Below are 25,479 nucleotides of genomic sequence, written 5' to 3'. Positions count from 1 at the left end.
AGCAGGAAGTTGGCATTAAGCTCGGCTCTGTGCTCGCATGAAATATTTTGACAACTGGTTTAGTTCGCTGCCACTGAAAAATTTCCTTAACGCTTGAGTTCCGGCGCGAAGAAATTTTTCTATTTACGCAGGGAATATTCATGCACGTTGGCTACTCGACCTATTTCACTGCACATTTCGGCATCCTTTCGAGGCAGCTGTATCCGGTCGAAATGGTCGTAGAAAATATCACGATGAATTTACTTCATCGGTCGAGTTTTCATCGTTATATCCACCTTTCCGCTTGTAACCGCAGTGTATAGTAAGTAAATACTTCCAAACGATATAGAAACTTTTCGTAAACGTTTCTCTCTTCCTATTTTAACGCACGAAAATGCTTAGGTTTGCAACGATCTGCTTGTGTTCGCATTAAGTATCTTGCGCTTAATGTAGAAACCAAGCAGCTGCCATATAATTTTGTATTATCAAACATCGCATATATAAATAATCACTTCCTTGCCTATTTGCATTTCGAGTTACAAGATATTCATCGAAATAATTCCAGATTTAGGAAACGCCTTACGTGTAAACCTTTTCGTTTCCGAGCACCCAGTGTGTAGAAAACGTTCGTGCAAAAGTTCTCTCGCGTGTCCCCCTCCCAAGTATAGCCTAACTATGCTATATATATATACAGGCAGGTTCCTGTAAAGGCATTTAGAGTGGCGATAATGACGCCTACGTTTTACCCTTCGTCGAAGAAACCCAGTGTTTCGGACTATCTAGCGAGCCATTCTTTTTTTCAGCGTAATTTTCTGCTACCTAATCTTGTTGATAAGTCAACAATGATCACGGCGAGATTAAGGCCACTGGTAATGAACAATAATTACGAGCGTTAAACGTTTAAAGAGAGGAAGGTAGAGGGCGTGAGTGCGAGGAGTAATTTCACCGTTGCCGCTTTAAAACTACAAATTCAACCGAAATTTATTCCCCGTAAACCGGGCGCTGCTAATTACGCTGCCGGATAACAAAAATATAAATTCGTTGAAATTAAGTTGCACGTAGGAACAGTAAGAGTGCAAATAAGTAAATACGGTCCCTCGTTAATTCACGTTTATTCCCCTTATATGTCGGAAAGGATTAATGTTGTTCGTATGATTTAAACGACCCTGAAAAATGGCCCTGTTATTTTTCATTATCATTCTCAGGCTGTTTAGTCGTCTTTTCTTTTGTTTCTTTCAACCGCGTTTCAAACCGCACCACGTTGGGAAAATCAAAGACCAACGCTGCAGGGGGAACGTCGATGTCATCTAATTACATTAATAAGAAAAAAATATGATCATTGCGACGCGATGCGATGATTGCGCGCTTCCTCCAATTAATTTCACGCGATTGTATACACAGGACTCTAATTTAAATGAATAAATTACGTCTGCGCCTCCGCTTAAACGGGTCGTCCCATATTTATGACCGCGTCAAATACATATATTATCGTTACTCGTCGTCCAGCCAGCAGGAAAATTACAATTTCAATGACGAACGTGTAAATTATGAAATAATTTGGCCTCATCGTAGATTATTGCATTCGTCCGTCCGGTCGTTAAACATTGGTCCTGTTGCTTGTTCAAAACGCGACCGTTGTCGTTCCGTCGAGGAGTCCCGATTACGATATAAAGGCTCCGGTGGTAATTCGTCTAACGTGCAAATCGTTGATCCGATTTGCGTCGAGTGACCAGGTCACAGCGTGAACCGCGGCGGTCCTATTTAACTTACTCGAGAGCGTGCGACCACTTCACGATGAAATCGCTAGATAAGACCGCTCGTTTCCACGTGCTTTATCAAAATAAAGGATACGATATCGTGGTTAAGGTAGTTACAGCTCTACTCGCCTTAGTCCGTGCGCTTACAAAAAAATATTGTTCGCCACACGAACCTCTTACCGCGGTTATTCAACATAATTCCGACGGAATATCTCTATACATCGCGAGAAAGGTGAAAGTTCTGTATTGAATATAAACGGTTCGAGAAATAACGAATATTGGAAACCCGTAGCAGAAGCATTAGAGGGAATGACAAATGGTGTAAAATTTTCGTAACCTTTACGCCTCGTAGAAACAACCAAATCCCTCGATCGTTCCTTCGAAATCGAGTCACAAGGTGCGAGCTCTGAACCACCGCGGTGGTTGCAAGTGTATCGCACGTACATGTGACGCATGCACGCCGCTGTAGGCTGCAGCTTGCATGGAGCCATTGCATGCACCGCGAGATTGCATAATGACATAATATTCATAGCGGTGCCGTTATGCTCGCGACCGAGTAGGTAATAAGGGTGTCGGGGAGAAAGACGAAGCGAAAGACGGTCTAGAGAGAAGGAGGAGAATCTAGGAGCTGATAGGGAGTTACTGAAAAGGCGGAGAAGATAGAAGGTAGAATGGAGAGAAGCAGAGAGAGAGAGAGAGAGAGAGAGAGAGGGAGAAGAAGAAGAAGAAGAAGAAGAGAATCTCGTTCCTGATGGAAAGGAGAACAAGCGCCAGTTGCTGAATATACGAGGGTAGAAGCTGAGGTAGGTGACGGAGGTTATAAAGGTGGTAAGAGAGAGAGAGAGAGAGAGAGAGAGAGAGAGAGAGAGAGAGAGAGAGTACATTGAAAGGGGAACGAGGCTGACGGACGGCGGACACATTTTTAATTAAGACAGTTTCGAGGCGTAATTAATTTTACGACGGCGCTACCTAACGACCGGTCTTTTGCCTCCCACCTTTGCTCCCTTACCTCTTCTTTTCTCGGAGTAACTCTACTTCGAGCTTCCGCAACGTTTCCGTCGATTCTGCACCACCGCCAGAATTTCCACCCGGCCGCACCGTCGCTTCCCTCTTCACCGCTTTTTAATAACACTGTTTTCGTTCCTAGCTGCCTCTCGTAAGCGACACCAGCTTCTTCTACTCCTCCGCCATGGTGTTACCGGCGCGCATCATCACTTTCCTTTTCCGCTCTGGCTTCTCACGTTCGCTCGTGTCCTCTTACCGCGCCAGCAAACTTTTCGAGTATTTTGTTGGCTCGAGTAGAGTCGCGCATCTGGAGCCCTGCTGCACACCTCTAGCCGTCTCCGACTATTCTCACCATCGAACACATCTTGATAGTTAAGAACGCGCTACTCAGCGTCGACCATTGTTTTCCAGCGTTTATTTCCCACTGATTCCACGGAGACTGTTAAGGGTGTAGCAGCGAGCTTGATAAATTCCAGCAGAAACAGCCAACTTTTCTCGCGAAGGAAGCAAAGTTCGGACAGATAGAAAAGAGCTCCGTATCACCGTGTATTTTTGACTTTTTATCTCGCACCATCTTTCCGTAACAACATGCGCGCACCCCGTCGACCGACAAGAACGAGGTCAGAGCATAAATTACCGAGCGTCAGGCGATTTCTCTGCATCCTCCGGAGGACGCTGTCTCTCCGCCATCTATTCCCCTGCCCTGTCTCCTCCAACCCAGTCCATAGACCCTCCTTCTGCCAAAAATCGAAGGAAACTTTCATCCGCCCCCCCCCCCCCGCCCCTCCGTGGAACGTCCTGGATTTATAGCCACCACAAATTACGTGTTGTGCCGGAGAAAAATATTCCTCTTCTTCGTCGAGCTGTTGGAAGCTTGGATCTTCTTGCGAAACTTTCTTCTCAGTTACTTAATCGAGCCAAGAGACGTCTACTCATCCGATCGAATTAAATAATTCTCGTTATAGATATTCTGTTCCAGCCGAAAAAGTGGTTGGTACTAATTTCATTCGATAAATAGGAAAATCTTCTTTGAGTAAGAAATCTTTCTCTGAGTAAAATGTCTATGATCTTGAGCGAACGCACATTGTTAACTCACGCTAGAAAATACTCTTAATAAAGTATTCGTACACAGGCGAGCGTCTAGTCTTTAAACATTGCCACGAGTAGTGGACGAGAATGTCGTAAACAACCCCGAGCGTTGTCCCAGAAAAAAAAAAAAAAAAAAAAAAGAAAGAAGAAGAAGAGAACGTTGAACGCTCCACTCCGCGGCTTGGAGGTTTTTAACGATTCACCCTTTGTAGTCTTCTTACGACACCGTAACGGATTATCGTTTTTTCAACGAAAATTTCAAGATAAAGAGACGAAGCGGAATGGATAGACGGCCGAGAAGAGGAAAGCAGGCTGACGCTCTATATTCGTGGCCAAGTTACTGTATTATGCATAATAATCCACGAGCGGCCGCATTGAATTAAAAATGTTAGAGAAGCTTCAGCAGCCATCTCTGGTGCTACGTGCGGTAAAATATATAAAGCGTATTGACGTAGACTGCGAACGATAAAGTAATAAGATCAGCGTCAGCGACTGACCTGTCTGCATAATTTTAGTCGGTCGTTCACCATCGTGATCCTCCCGTGTCTGGAAGGAACCACGATGAACGTACATTAAGTGCCGTATATTAAAATCAGCCGGAAGCAAACTCCTCTCCATTCCTTTTTCGGTAATTTGAATTTAAACGCTATTTGCTACCACAACGCTTCGCGATTTATTTCCGTAGAATAACGTAAAATGTATAGGGTGTATCTTAACCTCCCCTCTCTTTCTCTCGCGAGTTTCTCTTATTTTTTTATTACTTTTACGACCACTCTAAAATTCTACGTGCTTACGCGCTCCCGTCTCGTAATAACCATTAAAAGCCCCAACGAAATGTTTTTCCTCGTCTAGGTATAGTAATTCCTCCTTGCCGTTACACATATCCTCGCGCGTTTTCTAAAAGTGTTTTCTAACACGCTGCTTCCTACCTCGTCCGACCTCGAGTGGAGAGTTAATTACGCGCACGCGGGAAAAAATCTATAGCGCGGCTGGCCAGGCAAGACGCGCGAGTTTTTCTTCTTTTCTTTACGGTCAACGCTAGTAATTCAGCTGAAATAACGGTCGACGGTCCGTCGGTTTATCTGGCCATTAAAGAAAACGACCTGTTAACGGACGTGCACGCCGCCACCAACCGCTATCCAATAAATGTCCTGCTAAACATCGACACCTGCCTTACGTGTCTATCCTGTCATCCACGCGTGGAACCATATCATTTACCATCTCTCGAGTCGATCGATAACAAAACCACGTCCCGATCGTAATCTCTTTATTTCTCTCCGGGGGTACGTCCGATACTTCGTATGTCGTAAACTTTCCTCTGACTTGTATATGTATCTCTTCGATTGCCGCCGGAAGGAATATCTTCTCCATCGGATGCTTCGTATAAAAGGACAGACAGAATGACACATCGACGGAGAAAAAAAGTGATTTGCCCGTTATTTCGTTCGAGAGTTTCGCGCGATTTAACCTCTAACAGATACTTCCCTCGCGCGAACCAGTGACAGTCTTGTCGGTAGAAAAGAAACTAAGTTGACTAAATTGCATGTAGGTCTGTGATTATTCGAAACGACACGTTACATACAATTAGACTCGTGGTCAATTTACAGAAGATTTAATCTCTAGCAGAGGTTACTTTTTTCACAGAAGTCAATGACAGTTTGTCGATAGAAAATGAACTTAATTAACTAAATTACGTGCAATGCGTGTGATTATTCGAAACGATACATTTCTTAGTACCTGCGATCGAGTTGTGAGTAGAAGTTCTTTTTATATATAATGGAGAAATGGTGATACGTAAACCAGGGCAGTTTATCACCATGTTTCGTGCATGGGAATAGTATGCAGGTTGCTGCCAAGAGCAAAATGTAAGCGCCAACAGGAGCATCAAGTCACCGTCGGGTCCTGCAGGATAATATTTAGTATTCCCGTGGCGTCGACTGTCGCGGCTTATAATATTTCGCGTCATATTAATATTCCAGAGGGATGCTAGCCATGCAGGCGACAGGAGAGAGGGCGTCCAGGAGGACCGGGGCGACCGGTGCAGCCATTGCAGCTACCCAGTGCCGTATCTTGCTAATGCTGATATCGAGATTTCCGTCCCTATACTTTACCAAGACGGAAGGAATAAATAGGCGTAAAGATACATTCGAGGAAATCTGGGAATATTTAGTAACCTCGTACGATTAAATCACAGCACTTTAAGCTTTGCACGATGAATTTTGCTCTTTAAAATGAATACAGTAATCGATTAGGGCAGACTGTAGGACACTTAAATTTAAAAACAGTGGATTAAGTATACCGCAGCGCCTACCAGAAATGCTATTTTTGTATACCCTTGTTTTCCAGCAAAGCGTTTTTTAATTAAATGCTATATTATACTTTATTTTCATAGTACTAAATTTTTGTACTATATTAAATAATACGAAATTTTATATACTTAAAACAATTTAATTAGTATTTACATAAACGTTGTAATAAATACAATAATGTACAAGTAATTTTTGTAATATCTGTAGTTCTTAAACTAGGATCCTTATGTCTTATCAGATTTCAAGTTATCAGTGTTGTCAGAAAGATTATAACGATGCAACTATTTTCTTAAGCATTATCTTAGGACTAAGTGTTGCATTACCCTCGAAAGTTAAAAGTCGAGCGAGACAAGTTTCTCGAAAAAGTTGCTTCCGCTTATCTATATACATGTTCTAGCAACTCGATTATCCGAATCGCGATCGGTTAATCACAGGCGTGTAAATAATTACACGCGTAAAAAGCAAGAACAATATTTATCACCTAATCCGCAATTTTTCTTTCCACATCGAACACGCAACAAAGGCGGCACTGCCGAAGCGCAAACATTATCTAAATGTTAAAACAATGAATCGATCGTTTCGCCTGGCACGCGATAAATCGCTTTCGTGCGCCTCCATCCCTGGTTGTGACGAAGATGCAAAATCTGTGGCGAGTAACGAGCCTGGCCGGATCAATTTGCGCAAAGCGGTTTGTAAATGAATCGAATATCCAGTATAAATCATCCCTAACAAAGAACGCACCGATACGTCGTTCGCGCACCCCGCTGTGATTACAGCCACTCCTCCTCGGTTTATCGCTGATCTTTCCCTACTCTCTCCTACTCTACATCTTCTCTCTGTAAGTAAATAAACCTTAGCGACCCTGCTAAGATGTGTTTGAACGCGTCTCATGAGCACGTGACGATGTCGTAACGTCGTCAGGATGGTTAAACGACCGGGAACGACGTCTTTAACGAGCTACTCTCTAACTAGGTCGGCGAATCGATATCTCGCTGGTGAAAAATCAATTTTTAGGTCAACCTCTTAATCTTTTACGACGTATATCATCAAGATTTATGTCGAAGACCGTTCGTCCGATTAAATGAAATTAATAAGGCTACATATACAGAGAAGAATTTCGCTTTTGAAGAAAACAACGCGATCTCTTGACAGGCTGTGACGCTAAAATTGACCTTGGATCGTAGATGAAACGAGAGAGACAGGAAATGAAAGCTGTCCGACAGGCAGGAAACCGGTTACTTACTCGCTATTTCCCTCGATCGTTCCCTTCCTTCTTACCGTCGCAATTATCAATTCGAAATCGTGACGCGAATCTAACCAACCGAAAACTGATTCCGCAGCGGTGCGCAACATCGGGGCCGTTTAAAGACGAGCTGGGTTGCGGGGGTGGAGGTTTAATAAGGAGAACGGGAGAGGAGTGCCGGAATGAGAGAAGGCCAAGAGGGTGAAAACGGTAGCGCAAGGAAGACGCCGAAGCCGAGAGTGGATGGAGAGATTTAAAGGGAGGCAAGCAACGGAAGGGACTGGCTCGCGGTAGACGAAGCCATTTACGGGCACGTAAGCGGTTTCCATTGTCTATGGAGGTATAATGGAGTAATCTCGCGGTGATGCGCCGCCACCGAGGCCGATAGTCAAATTACGCGCCTCTTACAAGTATATACACAGAACCGCTATAGCCACCCTTCCGGCCAGGACCGGCAGGGTCAGCACCGGAATGTGTACACCAACCTCTGCCAGTGCCGTAACTACAAAACCGGGGGCACTGCGTTATCGACCGGTAACACGGTGACCAAGCTAATATATAATTAGCGATATCACGCCGTAATACGAACTCGCTCCGTTTGTGTCCGAGCCTCTGGACTTGCGGCTATTGAGTTCCGGCTCCACTCGTGATTGAGCTACGAACGCTCGAGCATCAGTGCACGCCATTGTGTACGTTCGACGTGTTACTTTGATTTCGCGAGATCTTTCCAAACTAAGCCCCGGAGAAACGAAAAAGAAAGCTTCCACGACGTTAATTTGTCGATCGAACGACTCGAACCATATGTTTCTATTGCCGCGTCGCCAACTCTTCTATTTCGCGATTCGCCGTCTCTTTCCTCCGATTCATCAATCACGTCCAACGCGGTTCGAAAGAGGAAAAGATTGCCCGCCAGCTGGTAGGAAACCTTCGAAAGACTGGTACGGTTAAAAGCACCGAAATAGGATGTTCCATTTAGGATAGTGACCACAGAGAAGGAAGGCAATGCGCGCGTATCATACGTAGACCGCACATAACTACGCGCAGACGTACATCTTTCTCATGACCGTTAACGAGTGTTTGTGCAAGGTACACAGAAACGGGAGTCGATGTGTGTGCGCGCGCGATGGTTACAGCGATATATCATCGCACGTCCAGAGTCATAACGTGACGCGCAACACGCGGGCGCATCAGTCATTTAGCCGCAAATGGAATCTGCTTCCTTCCTCTTGCAGCGTTTCCGCGCCTTGTACGCGGTATTTTGTACGTCCACCAACATTGTACGCGTGTATGAGTGCGGTTATTCGTCCACCGGACAAGAGAAAGGGAGAGAAAGGGAGGAAGGGAGGTAGGGAGAGAGAGAGAGCTCGGCGTAACGAGCTGCCACCCAACCAGAAATACCCCTTCCAAATTCGTAAAACCGCCCTCGACGCACCAGCCACGATGTTAATTGATGGCTGTAAGGGAGGAATATCAATAACGATCAAGCCCGTTTATGAACCTATAAATGTTGTTTCGCGACCCGGGTTCATTAGTATTAATCGAGACTAGCATTAGCTACCAACACCGTCTATGCAACGATGATTTATGTGAAAAGAGACTTTGAGGAAATCTCGATTTAAGGCACAACTTCTCTGTACAACGGACGAATTTCCTCGGTCGCTCGCTTTCTACGATCGAGAGGAAAAACAGAGCTGATTCACCGGGTCGGTTATATTATATCTTCGGAACGTCAGAACGGATAAGCTTTACAAACACTGTGAAATTCATGTCTCGAGTGTTTCGTGTCACGTTTTAAAGGATTATGAATGAACCGATTGGATCAACAAGTCACAACCAGAAAGAAACCGGTAGAACAAAAACGAGCTAAAGGAATTCTATGAGGTGAAATGGAAGTTCTTCCGAAACTTTAGCGAATAAGAAATTGTTGGCGCGTTAAAATTCGCACGGCCAAACACGTGCGATAGAATCGAATCCTTCGAGGTGGAAAATTTCACGAAAGGACGCGGGTAGCATACGTGGCCCACAAAATTTTCTAGAGACGCCAGCGAGAAGGCAGCTATTCCACCGCCAGCCTCTCTCACCTAAGCGTCGTGCTACTTCCACTTCGAGTCAACGGCGTTCATCCTTTCACGCCCATCTAACCCTTTTTCGACCACGCGTTTTCTCCTTCGCTTAATAGACTTTAACGAGTCGCAGAACGTGGCGAGAAGGAGGGAAGAACCGATAGGGGGCGCCGTGGTTAAATTAGAAAACTCTCGGGAGGTCAATACCGGGGGAATATTTAAATTAGGTGAACGCCCCCGCGCAAGGGCCTATCCTTAATGAGGTGGATGAACGATCGAGAGTTTTCGGTGGTTTCGCATTCCCTGCTCTTTTACTTTGGCTTCTTTTCTCGACTGTCAGCGCAAAATCGACCGTGAATTCATCCTAAAATCAATTTACATAGGAAGATCGATTGGAGTTCGTTCGAAACAATTTGCACGCCATTTATAATTACACTTTCGTTTAATACCCGGTGATAATAAACGAAAGAATGGATCAGCTCTGATTAACGCGTTCGAGAGAGACTAAAGGATCTCATTCGGGACGAAAATTGCGAATTAGACTCCCCTGATACAGTTTCGTTAGGAAAGTGTTATTAGTGTATTAACATGCCACGTTAATGATGCCGTGGGTATATACCACTTTCTATGGTCATGTAAACGTAATAACGTACATCAGCCTACAGTACCCTTGATGATTAATATTGCGCGCTGTCCAACGATAATACTGTTACACTAACGTTACAGTAATTATTCCTACAGCCCAACGGATTATTTTCTATCGAATGAATAACTAGACATGCTGCATTATTAAATTGTCGTAATTCGGCTGGCTTCATATAGTAGTAAAATCCGCGATAGAGCGCTCGAATATTGATATCGTCGATCCCGTTCTTAACGTACAATTTCCGTGAAATATGCATCAAAGTGACGCGGTAAATGACAACGTAAATGGGAAATATCGACTGTTCCACGAACTATGGTTTCGAGGTTCTTGTACTTTTTATCGAATCTCGTCGAAACGATTGATGATATTTACATTCACGATCAGGGAAGGAGAAAGAGAGTATAGCAACGATATTAAGCACAAAAAACGAATGTTCCGGGCGACGTCGCGCGGGAGGGGGGGGGGAGCGGGAGAACGCGAAAGAAATTAAAGGATCCAATTTAAAGCATCAAACCCGTGTTCAAGAACTCTCCGAAGAATCCGACTCTCAATTAATAAGATTAACTTTCGCGACTGCAGTAGCCGCGTTTTGAGACTGTTTCCCTTGGCCTGGTTCGTTATACGTCTAACAGATATTGGATAACCAGGAATAAGGTACGTACACAGATAACATCGAAGCTCCCTTTGCGTTCGAACAAGGTGAGCCAGAGGTAAAGAAGAAAAGCGAAGAGAAACGAAGAGAAGAAAACTAGAATGAAAGGCAGAACGAGAATGAGAACGATCTGAGGATCAAGGGGGTTCCAGGAGCTGGGGAAGCATCTTACGCGATCAGACTTCATAAGCAAGCGGAGCCCCTTCAGTCTTGGAAGGCAAACAACCTTGCACTTCCCCTCGCCTCTTCTCGTCCACTTTCCTTTCCTCTACTCGCTCTTCTCCTCTTTTAACCTCTGGTTTCTCGTGCTTCCACCGTTCGCCCTCGGGACCCACGAATCCTTCGTCCTTAAATCCTCGAGCACAGATGCCGGGGATGTACCGGCGTGCACCCTACGTCGAATCCTCCCCGGTATTTTATATTCACCTCAAATCATGCATATTTAATCGCAGAAACGGCTCGATCTACTTTCCCTAAGAGTTAATCGTACCGCCATGAACCACTGTAAATATCCTTCCTACGAATCTCCGACGCGTCTGCTTTGTTTCTTGGATTTCTGGATTTCCCTTAACATCGTTTTATTTCCGCTATCCACAGGTTTATGCAAGATAAAAATATCTTCGACTCTATTTTCTCACATAAATCTTCGTATTTCATGAATCTGTAAAATTATCCAAAGAACACTACTATGCCAACCATCTTCTTTTCGGAATTTCCATGTCTGATCGTACGCGCATAATCGTCTTAATTACATGCACTAAAAATTCGTCTCTGGAACACTTGTTCGGTAGGTGTCATCAACTTTTTGCCATCTCCTCGGTAATTTGACAACGAGCTAAGAAACTTATGGTAACCAAGCGTCATGGAAAACAAGCTTGGTTCACGGTCGCACCGAGTACATAATCAACGTCGACGACCATTCGTACGTAACGCTTTTATCGTCGGTATAGCGTGACCAATGCAAAATTGGAAGGAAAATAGGCCAGCCGGATGGAACGTGTCGAACTGTCATCGAGAGGACGTCTCGCGCGAACGAAGCTGAGCTGGCTAGTCTATTTCTGACTGTGCCTATAGACTGTGTTAAACGCCATATCACATTGAAAGACCGACCGATTCAGTTCGTTGGTGACGAGCAGAATTTAGAATTTCATACGTTTGCTTTATAATTCGGTACGAAATAATTTTAGAACCTTCTGGAATGAAAATATCAATTGATTTAAATTTATTAGTACGTAACCGAGAAAATATAGTTAGTAATCAATGGACGAGTAAAAACCAAACTGAATGAATATCTACGTAAAGTCTGGAATTTGCTAGTCTCTGATAAAAACAGTAATCACGACGTACTTGTTTCGGTAAGGCAGCAGGGCGAAATGTCATCGAACCAAAGTTTCGCCGTGAAAGCTCGCAGAATCTGAATGCAATGCAACTGCTCGGATGCGAAGTTCGTTCGGTTAATTTGCGACTAGTAAATACGTAGCTATCGACTTTCGGTTCGATTCCAACGATATGTAAATAAGGATGCATGTACATGCGTATCTACGTGTGTTAGCATATCAATGAAAAAGTCGGTATGAATTTTTAGCGAGACCGGTCGACTACGCGTACTTCAATTTCCATTTGCCTTTTCTTTATTCCTTCATTTTCTTTAATCCTGTTTCACTATAAATGCGCACCTGGCCACCATTCACGATCAATCATCCGCGCGAATTATCGAAAGAAATTAGCAGATGTTTCGTCGGACATTTGCATATGCAAACGGCGAAGAAAACGATACGGTTTCAATTACAGCCAGCAGAGCAAATCCTATCGACGTTCTCACGGTCGGATTTGACTTTACTCAACTTACTTATAGAACGCTCGTTCTCCCTCCATCTCTCCCCCCCCTCCCCGCCCTCTCTCCCATATCCCCTGTTCGAGTCACTTAAGTTCTCTCAAAGTAGCTGTACGTCGCGGATATCAAAGAAAGTCTTGTTTTAATGAAACCTAATTATACACGCAAGTCGCGGGACACGTTCGACCCAAGTTTGCATAAACGGACGGATTTGGGACACCTGACGAATAATTCCTAAAGTTCGCGGGTAAGTATCGCAGCACGATACCGCACTGCTGGATTGATAATTAGTTTTAATTTTCTCTTTTTCTTTAAGAACAGGATTATTTTCTGCTCGTGCAATGAATAACGAATGATGAGACTTACTTTCACATTGGCGTCTAATGACTTAAAAATCTAATGGAAATAACTTACAAAACGACGTCATCGGAAAACGGTCTTTTTCACATTCTGCGAGCGCTGGTAAAGATGGTAAGATAGGAGATTCAAAGGAAGAATTAGAAGCGTATGATCGGGAAAAAGGTGTAAACGCAAGTGGAACAACAAATGGTTGCATGAACCTTTACCAGCCTCTGGAGACGCGTGGTTGTTGGCTTGGGTGGAAAACTACACCGGATATAAGCAATGGATAAGAAAGTTCCGCGGCTCTATGAAAAATGCAACGCTCGAGTTATCGTCGAGGTGAATTTTTCATCGGCGCGAGTCGAGCTGCTGCTGTTGCCGAGCGTTGCGTCGCGTCCCTTCAACGCCGTCTTCCGTTTTAACCCGCTTTTTTCTCAACCTTGCCCTCACCCCTTCTTTTTTCTTACTTGTTTCTAACCTAGCCACCTTCTTTCGTGACATAAGCATGGCAAGCGTTCGGGAGAGGAAAGTTTCGAAGTGACCTGCGACGGAGCAAACCCGTGCCGGGAACTTGCTTCTGACATCCCGGAGAAATGCAGCCGAGCGATTTCTCTCCCATATCTATGCACTACGAGAACCTACTTTCCAAACTGCAATACACTGCGAAGAAATTCTTCGGGGAACCATTGTGCCGAGAACACGCGATGTCGGTGCATCCGGTGGCAGGAAACCGAGAGAACGTTACCAAACTGCCGATGAAACGAGCGACACGCTTGACTTTTGCCATTTCAACTCTAAACCGAGCATCCGCTTACAGCTAGCTTCATCAGAGGTATCATTCGATATTGCGATGCATGCAAACTATTGAGATATTTATTCCAAAGGAATGTGGCCCGAACGCCGTCAATTCTGATAATTTGGTGACACCTTGAAATGTATATTTATTCAGATTTTCATTTAACCTAGTTTCTTCTATAAATTCCACTTCAAGTGACATTTACATTTCAGTGCCATTCAAGTAGTATAAATACCTAAATGATCGATATGATAATAGCGTAAAACTTTCTCTAACTTCGATGAAATCGTGAACTTTGAAAAATCAGCGGTTACCGATGCTTCCTCTTCAATGCAACAAATAATACTTTATTCACAATAATGCAGCATAATAACTAGTTAAAGATTCTAGATATCGATATTTTTAAACTACAAACAAAAGTAGCAGATTTTTGTTACGAAGTATCATATTTAAGTAAATTCGATTCATTTTAAGGAAGACGCAATTTCCTTGCGAAAGAGAAACTTTTTAACAACCATCTTGAACAAAATGTTTCCTACCACATTCTCATTCGCGATGCGCAAGTATGACTTGACTTACTACGTATTCGAATACCTCCTTAGAAGGGGACATTATTGCGTAAGATAATTAAACGAAGTCACTGGAATGGATAAATTAAATCGTCTACTATTTCTCGGCCCTGTAATTAGTCGTCTACCCAAAGCGCACTGTCAAAGAACACTTCCTACGCTACGTTATCAGGAGACAAGCTGTTAATTAAGTGAACCATTTCGTCTGCCGCTTCAGGTAACAGCTTTCTGGATAACTGGTACACTTTTGTACAAGTGTAAATGTTCGTTGAAGCAGCCATCGCGAGAAGATTAGAAAATTCCAATGAGCGCAGTTGCGAATGGCCTACTAAATGGAAGTGAGTAATTATGTATAAAAGGGAAAAATACGTTCCGAAACGATCGCGAAAGAACAGTCTTGCTTAATTCGAAAACTTTCAGAAACGAAACTGTTAATGAGAATTCTTGTTTCTTCCAGGGGAAATTTCGAAACTAAACCTATTTCAACTACGACCGGCCAAATGCGAGTCTCCATACGTGGCGGAGGTCACCGTATAGATTCAGGGACCTTGATATGGATCGAAGCTAAAGAACACTGTTCGTAAGGCTGAATACATAAAAAAAAAGAAAAGAAAAGAAAAGAAAAGGAAGAGAGAGAAAGAGAGAGAGAGAGAGACAGAATGAAGGAAGATGGAGGAAAAGAGCAAGAGAGAGGCTTGTCGCGACCATTGCAGATTGGAAGTATGAGGTGAGGTCGCGGAAGCAGAGATAGGGGAAAGGTTCGAGAGAGGCAGATAGGAGAAATTCTACGGGGCGTAGACGGGATAAGTTATCGTTGTGTCTCAGGATGCACACCGACATTATTTCGTATCTTGCAGGACACTTCGAGCAATGAGGATGTCCTGCAGCGCACGCTGCCGGAATCCATAACGAGGTCTTATCTATCTTAGTCCGGCTTCCTTTTTCCCTTTTATTCTCCTTCTCGCTTCCTTCCATTGCAGCTATTTCCTCTCCTATACTCCTCCGTACCGAGACGCTTTTGACTAGATCCAACTATACACGCGTGTTTCTCTTTAAATTAGAACTGGCTCCCATATCCCCTACACCATTTTGTTTTCTACTATAATTTCTGCCTTGAAATTGATGTCGAAATTTCAAATCTACAGGAAGAATGAAACATTCGCTGGACAACGTGTACCACGAAAATCCAACTAGAACTTCCATCGATTAACGCATCGCGCACGGTCAAGTTAGCAATCGGAGCACGGAGTAATTGCAGGATTCAGATGCAATCAACACGCGTGATTTACTCCTAATATTTCATCCAGTTCTAGATTTACGAAGCGACGAAGTCTCGTTGGTGAATACGTTTTTCAAGACAAACAAGCATCGATTACATCGCCAACATTGCGAACGTATTTTTCTACGAAATAACAGATGCGGTTCCGACGATATTTTTGCCGTTATGATCCAAAATGGGAAAAATTGCTAACGTGTGTGCGAGAACTCAATACGAGGAATGGAAGATTCGCGATGAAAACGAAAAACAAAAAACTATACCGAGTGATACAAGCATCGCAATGTTTCGATAGTCTTCCATTTCCGGCAGCTTTTAAAATGGTAGTGTACGGGCTTGGACGCGGCGACGACGACCGCATGTTCGTACTTTACGCGCCGCGGACCGCTAATAACAAACCTCGCGAGGTGATTACACGGCGTGATTTCGCGCAGATTGGACGAGTGATTAATTCTTGCGGACAATCCGCGCTACCACCCCCCTCGACAGCCAAACTGTCGCGTCGACCAGAGCCCTCCCGTTTTCCTCTGTTCGTCGCCGCCCTCTGTGGATTTGTCGCTCGTACCAACCACGGCAAGGATATTTTAATTCCGAAGCGGCGGCGGAGCGGTTTGGAACGGTTATTAATTCGTGTGTCGAGGGTCCGAGCGCCGACCGAGCCGGAGATTCCAATGACCAACAACGGGTGCGACGGAGACCGATCGTCGACGATGCTCGTAAAAACAACCCCATTGTTATCGCCGTCCCGTAGCTCGTTTCGCAGTGGGCGGCACTCGAATTGGCGCACGGAGAGGGGGGGGGGGACAAAAAGAAACGAGAAGCGAGGTTTCACGTACGCGTCGTAGCATGCGAGCTGTTCCTCGCTGTTCCTCTCCGCTCCTCTTCGCTCTATTCCACCTGCTTCTCCCGATATACACATGTATGCAAACGCACGCGTGCCCACCATGCCCTCCCGTTATCGCGAAACGGCCACCGCCGCACGATTCCACCAGTTTCAGAAACTTCTATAGGAACGAAACTGGATTGATTTTTCACCGACGTTTTTCGCGGTGAAGCTACATTTTTCGGCCAAAACGACACGAAAACACGGAAACGATTTTATCCCCGGCATAAGACGAATGTGTCGTTGTTGCTTTCAATCATTTGAAAACCTTTGTGCCTTCCAACTGCGTTCCAAATTTTTCAATTTCCAATCATCACGGGAATCGCTTAACGAGCCAAAATTCATGCGGATATTCGTACTCGGACGTCGTGCGATAAAACATACTTGAACTTTACGCGCAACATTGCGCATCGCATTTGGAAATATCGTCGATTGTTATTTTCCCCGTGGCGGGGTGGAGATTCAATCGGGACAGTGGTCAGGCCATTCGCGAGAGAATATAAATTTCGAAGTGTTGAACGCTCTTTTCGGTGCTCTCGTGTGTTCTTTTATATTCAACGCGTAACGGTTGCACGTAATGCTTGCATGTTACACTTGGATATAGGTGCGAGTACGTCGAAACGAATGGCGGCGGCATGCGTATGCGGCATCTCACGGAGGAGCGCGATTCTTTTGGATTGATTAATACCCGGCCACCCTTCGAAACTGTTTTGCGACCCTTTTTCTCTCTCGGCAGGGCAACTCGTTTCGCGACGACAGACTCATCTCCGATTTTATGCCTCGTTTGAGGGCGCACCGGTTAACCCCTGCCTCTCCTTTGCTTCGCTCCCTTCAGGACACGCCAGGACGGACCCTCGTTGCAACGCCGCCGCCCGCCATGAAAATCACAGGCCACGAGACTCGCGGGGAATGCTCTATTTGGTATTTAAATAAGCGTACGTGTACGCTCGCCTTGTCCCGTAACCGTATGGGACAAGTTCACTGAGCTTCTTTTCGGGAAAACCGGTTGGGGGACCCTGTCCCTTCGATATTTATCACGAGGGAAAGGGCCCGGTCAATTATACCATGGCTGGCAAATATGCTAATCCGAATGACGCCAACCATGTATCCAAAGATAAAAACAATCGTAAAAGCCATAAACGTCGACACGTGCGTTTCTCTACTTCGATCAATAGATAACCTGTGCGTTTTATATCGGTCTTTTATTTTAAGTTATTTTAGAAACATGTTAACAGATAAATACATTAGCGCACAAAAGTGTTTCAAGACTCATCGCAAAAAACTTTCGTGCTCACATTATATGAGTCATATAAAACATTTTGAAATTTCATTAGCACTATATTGGGACACAACTGTCATAATGAAATGACGTAAGTCATATTCTGTTTCCATAAAATAGCGTCTTATATCTATTATTTATAATAGTGAAAACATTGTGCGTAATAAAGTTGCTACTTAATTAATTATTATGAAACTAAAGGGATGACACCTGTGAAAGTTGTAACACGTAGCGACTACATTCAAATTCTCAAAATCTTGACTTACACCACTATAATTTTTAACACCATGTACAAAACAAAGAGTAACTTGTAAAATTCTAGCGAGACGAAAAATTGTGCTGACTTTATAGTTTCCTTTCAGGATAATTCAAGTGCACGACAGAATGAGGAAAAGCTATAGAACCTACTCGGGGAAACTTTCGTTATAACGCTATCGTGTAAGGATATAATTTTCGTGTCCGGTGAATGCATGCTTCGAAAAGCGGGACAAATTCTTCGCCAGCAGAGAACACGAGCAGCTTACTTTTCGTCTTTGGCTCGAAATAAGTTTCCGTTCTTGTTATTAAGACCGCGGAAGCAATAAGAGCAGCGAAGCGAAGCGCGAGAAGTTTACCTGCGTTGCTTGTTAAAAACGTACCGATGAACAGATTATAAGAGGTCATGGGAGCCGATCGATTTCTTGTGTGCGTAGTGTTGGAAAATAATAGGTAAACGTTCCATGAGAATGTAGAGAGAGAGAGAGAGAGAGAGAGAGAGAGAGAGAGAGAGAATATCGGAATGAAAGAACGGTTGGTCGATCTGTTCGAAAACAGGAGGAGAAACGATATCGTGCGAGTGGTTAATTCAGCGATTTCACCGATAACGGAAACCCTTGAAAATAAAGTTGCTAGCTTTTCTGGGGAGACACGACCAAGTCAATATTGTCTTACCGTGCTAAGCGCGCTAAAGTACACCGTGAGAGCTGTGCCGTGCAGGAAACTTTATATATCTCAGTGCGTAGTTGCGAACAAACTTGACAGAATCCAACAATAAGGCAAAGTTCCGTCTTTTCGTTGTCTCCTTCTTCAGCCTTGACTAAAAATAAATACGCCGTAACCTCACCCCGATGAAAAGAGACCCTGTGTCGTCCGATCAACTGCAGCCACGCATCATTTTCAACAACAAGAAAAAAATAGCCACGACGCCCGAATCCCTAAATCCATTGCTTGAAATGTGTTTTTCTCTGAAACGAAGATGATTACGAAACGTTTCTCTGATTCGTTGTGAGCAACGTGATGTAATCGGTATACTCGTAGAAAGTATTTTGGTATTTCGTAGGAACTGAGGGACTATTGTCAAACTATTTTCACTATAATCTTTGGAAAACAGACACGTGTGTTGAGAAAACACGGCGTTAAACATACCGTTCTTTTCTGGCCCGCTTTCGAGATAAGACCATTATTTTCTAAGATTCATGCAGTACACGGAATAAAATATTTTTCTGTATAGAAGAGGATTTTTCATGATGATTTCATTATTAATGAAAATTTATGATATTTCCAACAATAGGTACTTTATTGTACGGTAAAAGATATTCATATAGCTTTACTCCATAGTATATTCTTTGGAATATCGAAATGCTCATATGTAGATGGTAACGTATGTTCCAAATTTCAACATTGTTATAAAAAATACTGTCGTACTCGGAATTTTTGTCTGGACTAATCTCATATAAGATTAAATCGATCGTGTCTAGCCACTAAAAATCTTTAATTGTTAAAGTAAGGAATCTTTTCGACAATGATACTAGTCGCTTAACGACTCGAACGTTATTCCAAGGTTGTAAATATCGCGTTAATCGAGTGAGCTTAAATTCGAACGTAATCCAGAAGAGTTCGCGCATTTTATAGTAATGTTGCTACGGTCGAGAGTTTGTCGCGTTCTCCTCGAAGGCAATAGAATCTGGCGGGACTTTTCAGAAGTATGTAACTTTCAGTGACTCGACTATGGCCAGGAATAAAGTCTCAAGTATCCGGTACTCGACTATAGCCGTAGAACCCCGCTGCGATAAAATCTAATGAGACGTCGGAGAACTCGAGAATCCCACGAAGAACGAAATTACAGATTCTCTACCCTATATTTTGTCCGCCTAACGTTCGACGTCCAATCTTTTATTAACGCCCTGCCCGAAATCGATTTTTCAATTCCACCTAGACTCTAAGCGCGGCTCTCATGTGACGCAATCGCCTCTCTTTCGAGAAATATTAATCTACGATAGTGGTATCTCGATCAATGCGCCGTTTAACTCACTCTCAGATCCGCGGAGACCCTTCGAGGTCCCCTTGAAAAACGTTCAGTCAAAGTAAACTGATTGCATTTGTTTTTCAGACGCAATCCTCCCATCTTAAAAATTCCATTCAGGATGGAATACGTGGAACATAGCCTGCTGGTTTATTCTATATAATATATATAAATCCTAAAACATACTACTCTTATGCTTCAACCTGTTTGCCGAGCAAAATAAGTCAATTGGATCTTTTTCATTCGTCTTCTGGATATAATAATCTTACTTGTAAATTGAAGTAATGAATGATTTTTTTTTTCTTTTTAGTGAATCATTTCTATTAGAAAAGGATAATATTAATCCTTGCCAGAACTAAAATTAAATCAGTCTAACTAAAATTGATTTGCCATTATTAAATTCTGATCTTATAATTGTAAAAGTTTATGATTAAGAAATGATCCAGTTAATAGATTAATATCACAACATTCTTATTTAATGTTACGGGAGATAATTGCCGAATAATTAACAAATATTTACTTAAATTAAGTTGAAATGCATGTGTACGTAGAACGATATTTTAAGGTAAGAAAACAAACTGAAAACCCGAATAAGAACTAGTTCTCGAGCGGAGGCATAATCAAAAGAATAGTAAAAAGATACCATTTACTTAGAAAAGGACGCGTCTTTTGCGAGACGATAAGGGAGAACAGAAGAGAATAGAGAATGAGCCCGCATGATATATCGCTTTCCTTTGTCGAATGTTCTCCGTGCACGGCTGGCTGGCGTATCGTTCACATTAGCCTCTTTACGATCGATTAATTCCTCGGCTGCGGAACAAAACATCTCGCCGTGTGAACGATCTACAAAGTCGCCGGCGGCGCTCTGTCACGGGCTTTGTCGACGCGTTTAGACGGCAAAGTGCGCGATAAAAATACCTCCATAAAAACTACGATATCTCGCCCAACAATTACCACTGGCGGTCGATCTCTTCGACTGCGGCTCTGATTCGTAAGTAAGCCTAACATAACCTAACTTCGTAATTCCGCCCCTAATCAAATGGAATTTACACGCGCGAATACGGTCAATCGTTCGGTGAATCGAGCTTAAAACAATTCAAGCCGTAAGTAGAGTGAATTAGCTCGAACGAGACGACATCTCTCGTACGAGTAGCGAAGATGTCAATGGTCGTGTTCCTAGTTTACACGAGCGCCGTGCGAATTATCGGTAGCTGGAGAGGCTACGATTCTCGAATTAACGAGCCTGGCTCGTGTACTAATGAAAACGTACAGTTAAATTAGCAGCATCGACCATTTGGTCGTATGCCAACCGGGTAATTTACAAGTACAATAATTTCGGTGCAAAGTTCAAGCCGGGATTAGCGAAGAAAGCCCGCGATGGCTTTAACGAGTCGTGTTTACCAAAACAAGAAAACAACGGAGAAAGTGTTTACTTACTTTTCGAGGATCGACACGCGCGATATCGACGAACATCCGCGAGCCAGATAACCTTGTTGATGATTCCAGGGAGTAGAAATGAATCTGGTATAGAAGGCCCAGGGTGGAATAGCCAAACAAGGTGAACGGCGACAAAAAGCACCAAAATAAACAAACGTTGATCGTCACGTGGCACACAGAGATACGCACAATGGGAATCCAGTGACCGATTCTCTTCCACGAATAAACAAAACACTGTGAGCGTATGGCGGCCGATCAACAACGTTCCTTTCGCTCTCGTTTGCCTTTTACCTCCGTTTACCCAGCACTGTCGAACACGAATCACTTTTTGACGTGTTTTCTTATTCCTTGTTGACGACTGGAAACCGTAGTCCAAACGAGCCAGATCGTTGCTGATATTTTGGCGGGTTTCCTCGACCTGCCGCTAAAGTATCGCTTCGACTCTCGATCTCGCGCCGCTCCGTTTCGTCGTCGACTGCTTACATCGATCGTATCGATCACGTTGCGCGGCACGCGACCGTCAAAAGTGGCGCAACACGACCGCACACAGCTCTTCGCGAATTCTTTCGTCCCAATGGTGTGGTATGGGGAAAAGCAATAGAACGACAAACAACAACAACGACGACGACAACGGCGAGTGAGAAAGGGCACGAGTTAAGCGCTTATTCGATGGGAAAAATCGTCGCGGCGAGTGGTCGTGCACGAGTGTAGCGAGCGTCGAGAAGAGGTCGAGAGAGAGGAACGACCGACGCGGCGACGGTCGCGTGTTATCGATTCGTGGCCGTGGAAAGCCGGCGAGGCAGTCGAGATAGAGAGAGAGAAAGAGCGAGAGAGAGCTTTTTCTTCGCGTTCTCTCCCTCTTCTCCCCGCTCTCCTGAATCCTCACTCTCTCTCTCTCTCCCTTCTTCCCTCTCACCCTTCTTTGCGAACCTCGTGCGACGCGGTCACCGTACCAGTCCCACAGTCCGAGAGTAGCCAGTATATAACACCACTCTCTCTCTCTCTCTCTCTCTCTTGTATCCGTAAATCGTACGATCGAGTATTGCCTCCAACCGACGATCCTGTCCTGTGTGTTATTTGCGACAGATCGAGACTGGTTCTGTGTGTTACGCTATCAACGGCGACAACGTGCGTACCGATATGACACGTACGTACTACGGAAGACAGGACGCGTCTCCCTCGAACGTCCGGGTCGGACTGAGCGTGGCAGGGCGAACTGGAGACCCATGGAGTCGTTCGAGGTACCGACTACCCCCACCCGGAGGAGCCACGCTTCGGCTTTCCCAACCCTCGTCAACCGCCTTCCCCTCGCAAACCCCATCCGAACCTAGCGATGGCCATTCGATATTCTCTATGTCGCAAGTTTTCGAGCAATTTACTAGTACGAATGTTCGAATCGCTTCGAGCACTAGTCGAGTTTAAGTCTCTCCAACGGGATCGTCGATCTACGGGAATTTAAAACACTCGAACGTCTCCGAAGACCGATAATTTTTCAAGCTTTGTACACGAAGTAGCCTATTATTCTTTTTGTTGAAAAGACACTATCGTTATAATAGTTCTAAGCTATGCGCACACTAGAGAACACACTGTCGCGCGACAGTTTTGTCGCTCTCGCTCGCATCGATCGAAAGTTCGATTACTTCCTCTTTTCATAATAAAACAGTCGTCAAATCCATCCACATTGTCGCTCGACAAATTGTCGATAGTGCGAACGTAGCCTAATGGATTATGTCCGTTATACACGTTTATTATTATCAAAGGTTATAATTAAAGTTATCATCGAAACATTCGAATATTCCGAAGATCTTTACGTCTTTTAAATATTTCATTATTTTTAACAGAGTATTTATATTATATAGTATCTTGGATATTCTAAAAATTTTTGAAATTAAAGTAACGCTTTCAATTTGAAATTTCTATCGGATGTTCAAAACCACTCGAACTCGCTTAAACACATCGCTACAGGCATTCTATTCTTCTATGTTGTCCTTTTCTCTTTTCCTCCAGCTTCTGCTTTCCTCTCCCTCTCCCTCTATCTCACGATCTTGCTATCCCTACCTACATTTCCCTACCCTTGCGCGTTGCTTCGTCCCTCTTTTCCGTCGCTTTCTCCGTCCTTCTCTCGCTACTACTCTCCCGAACACTGGCGTACACTCTTGGTGCTAGCTCCCCCCAATCGCTCTTCTCTGCCGACAGTACTCCGTCTCATTCCCATGCTTCGGTCCTCGTCGTGGCACCTTTCGTCCTCTACTTCGGGGGTTTAAGGCCCGTTCAGTCTCGGTGTTTTCAATTTTTTTATCGATTTCGTTTAAAACAACACCTGTTTTCCCCCCACATGTAGACGCGTAGCTGCACGGATGTTTTCTTTCTTTTGGAAAGTTTAACTTTTGGTTTCGCGCAATACAGAAGCAAATTTTTATACTTTCAAAGAAACGTTTTAAGGAATTTAGATTACCCAATTAGAAATGTTGATACGATTCTGTTAATCAGAGAGGTTCGTACGCTTTCACCGACACGATTGGAATTTCAGTGATAAATTTTAATCTTCGTCGTACCGCGTTACTTATGCAGTCGGCATACCGTATTTTGTATCGTCATTTAAACTCGCCACGAAGATCGCGTTTTGGTAGGTTGCCATGGCTTCGCGGATCCGACGCCGACGTTGCTTTTCCTCGTTTCTTTCTTTTTTCATATATTCTGTCATTGATATATCGCGCGTATCCGAATCGCGCAAACTTGATTTATGTCGCTCATTGCGCAAGAAAGATAGCCAAGGTAGTATTCGAAGTGACTGCCATGCGAATTCATCTCTTAAATCAGGCTATCAGTGAAACCTAAATTCACCAATCGCGTAATGGAATATCGTCGTTGTCTTTCGTTGGCTGAACGCGAATTACTAACGACGCGATTGACCCAGCAGATCGATTGAAATCAAGTTACTTGAAATAAACAAGAACGAAAGTCTCGGTCACTGTTTCACGGTAACGTAGCATTATATGTATACATCATAAAAGCTGTTACATCTCCGTGCAACTGGCTTAATCTGCTATCCGCGTTGCTCCCTGGATCGCTTAATTGCCAAATAAATCTATCTAACTAGACAACTAGCGATAAACTAGCTGTACAATCCTGCATGATACGTGTAACTGGCAATTAAAAGGCAACAAGGACGTTATTATTAAGCATAGAAAAAGTTAAGGTTTAGCAAGCTACCAGTGTAGCAAGCGACTTTAAAAAATTTGCCAACGCAAACACTGTCCGGTCACTCCTGCGAGATCTCTTTATATAACGTCTTTATTAATCACGAGTTACATCGTGCTTGGTCGCGTTCAACTTTTTCACCGTTGCTAATCTGGGTACATAAAAAAATCTGCGTACATATCGAATCGCCAGAGAAAGAGAGGAGAAAAGGCGTGGTGGGGCGCGGCGCGATAAAGCGAGGAAAAATCAGAACGGCGCTGCGTCGAAAAGAAATGGCTGCGAGGAAGTTTAAAAGGGAACGGCAATTTCGAGGTCAAAGGCTTTGGACAGGAGGATATCGACATACCGTGAGAGGACTGCAGCCGATAGGGTGAAAATACATTGTACGTTCTTATGTGCACCGTAACCGACTCGCCTCACAGCTTTCTCGCTCTCGCGAAATAAAAATTTGAACAGCGTGGCCAGGATTGAAACGGTCTCGCAAATATTCTCGCGATATTCCCTTGTCTCTGGAGATGTCGGCTACCAGCTACTGAACTGTGGATCATTCCCGGCATACCTGACAACAACATACAACCAAACAAATTCCTTTTTCCAACCAAGCTATGTTTTGTTGGGATTTCGTAAAGCTTCTTGAAGGATATCTTAAATATCGTCGGACGCGCCGTAACACGGCCATCTTCCCGAGAACTCGGGTTAGCGTGAATTACAATTGACAAATTCCAACGAACTCCATCGACGAGACACGACGTGCATTTTCATCGCATCGAAACGAGGGATATTGCATGTTTTCGTAAAATATTATTAAATACCATCGTAATTCTTCGGTTCGCTAATA

The 25,479-nt window shown here is 43.9% G+C and overlaps 1 protein-coding gene and 1 long non-coding RNA gene across 6 annotated transcripts in view; one reads left to right on the top strand and one right to left on the bottom strand.

The window, feature by feature from the left end:
• Window positions 1-22,652, bottom strand: part of LOC100644350 — a 259,551-nt gene extending 236,899 nt beyond the window's left edge. For all 4 annotated transcript variants that reach the window (XM_048414106.1, XM_003402158.4, XM_048414107.1 and 1 more), the window contains exon 1: window positions 21,441-22,652. The gene's annotated coding sequence lies outside the window, so the exon portion shown is untranslated. The remainder of the gene's footprint in view (window positions 1-21,440) is intronic.
• On the top strand, window positions 1,666-19,539 carry LOC125386882. Of its 2 annotated transcripts, XR_007227420.1 has the most exons (4): window positions 1,666-2,539; window positions 5,810-13,751; window positions 14,502-14,622; window positions 14,742-19,539. It is a non-coding gene; the product is annotated as an uncharacterized LOC125386882 (long non-coding RNA). The 2 variants fall into 2 exon arrangements; XR_007227419.1 differs by having other exon boundaries at window positions 14,502-19,539.
• Window positions 22,653-25,479: the final 2,827 nt, after the last annotated feature.

The sequence above is a fragment of the Bombus terrestris genome, chromosome 18, assembly GCF_910591885.1.
Source record: "Bombus terrestris chromosome 18, iyBomTerr1.2, whole genome shotgun sequence".
NCBI lineage: Eukaryota > Metazoa > Arthropoda > Insecta > Hymenoptera > Apidae > Bombus > Bombus terrestris.
Note: the sequence above shows the minus strand (reverse complement) of the source record. Positions and strands in the feature narration are given on the sequence as shown.